Here is a 912-nt window from a genome sequence, read left to right as displayed (position 1 = left end):
TTTGGTATTATTATTATTATTATTATTATTATTATTATTATTATTATTATTATTATTATTATTATTATTATTATTATTATTATTATTATTATTATTAAAGGAGGAGATCTTGTCTGAGGCCAGTAGCGTTAAAAAAATGTTTTTACAGCGTTTATAATTAGCGTTCTCATCAGCGTGTAGCCGGTATGTTGTGCCGCGTTAACCCTACCCTGCCAACGAAAATGGATATTGATATTTCATAAAGATCACTACTTCCAGGAAGTATTTTCACTTGTCGAATCATGATGTCATCAATCAGGTAACTCGCTAAGTAAATATAATACTCACACTTTCCGTGCTGTAAGAATAAATAAAATCCCGTCGTATCTAGGAAATGTATTAAAATCGTTAAAATTCACTACAATTTCAAGACTAACTGTCTCCTCTTCAGGTGATTATAGAGTAATAAAATAAAAAAAGGGAAAGTTAGAAATGTTAAGAAAGAAAAAAATATGAATAGCAACCTTCGGTCATTACCGAACTGCCACTATTAACAACAATTGTTAAATATTCAACGACAGACAATATTGTTAAGGTTGGCTGCTTGAATTACATAACAGGACAACAAACTGCCAAACTTATAGTTACCATAATTTAAGTTAGAATAAGTTGCTGCCCTAACTAGGGCAGCCCCAACTATCTAGCGCAAGTTAATCTTACACTACTTTGTCTTCTAGTCGTGTGAGGGAAAATATCATCGTTCGCATTAACAATTATTACATTTGTTCCTCTCCCCTGGAAAAGAAGAGATTGTAATCTCATCAGTGGATCTGTTTCCCTTGATATGAGGACCAGTAAGTTAAGAATTTACAGTTATCCAATAACGATCTCTACCTTAGAAACATCCACTATTCTTCAAAATAATTCCTTTAT

This window comes from Macrobrachium rosenbergii, chromosome 44, assembly GCF_040412425.1.
Source record: "Macrobrachium rosenbergii isolate ZJJX-2024 chromosome 44, ASM4041242v1, whole genome shotgun sequence".
In the NCBI taxonomy this organism is placed as follows: Eukaryota; Metazoa; Arthropoda; class Malacostraca; order Decapoda; family Palaemonidae; genus Macrobrachium; species Macrobrachium rosenbergii.
This window is presented reverse-complemented; position numbering follows the sequence as displayed.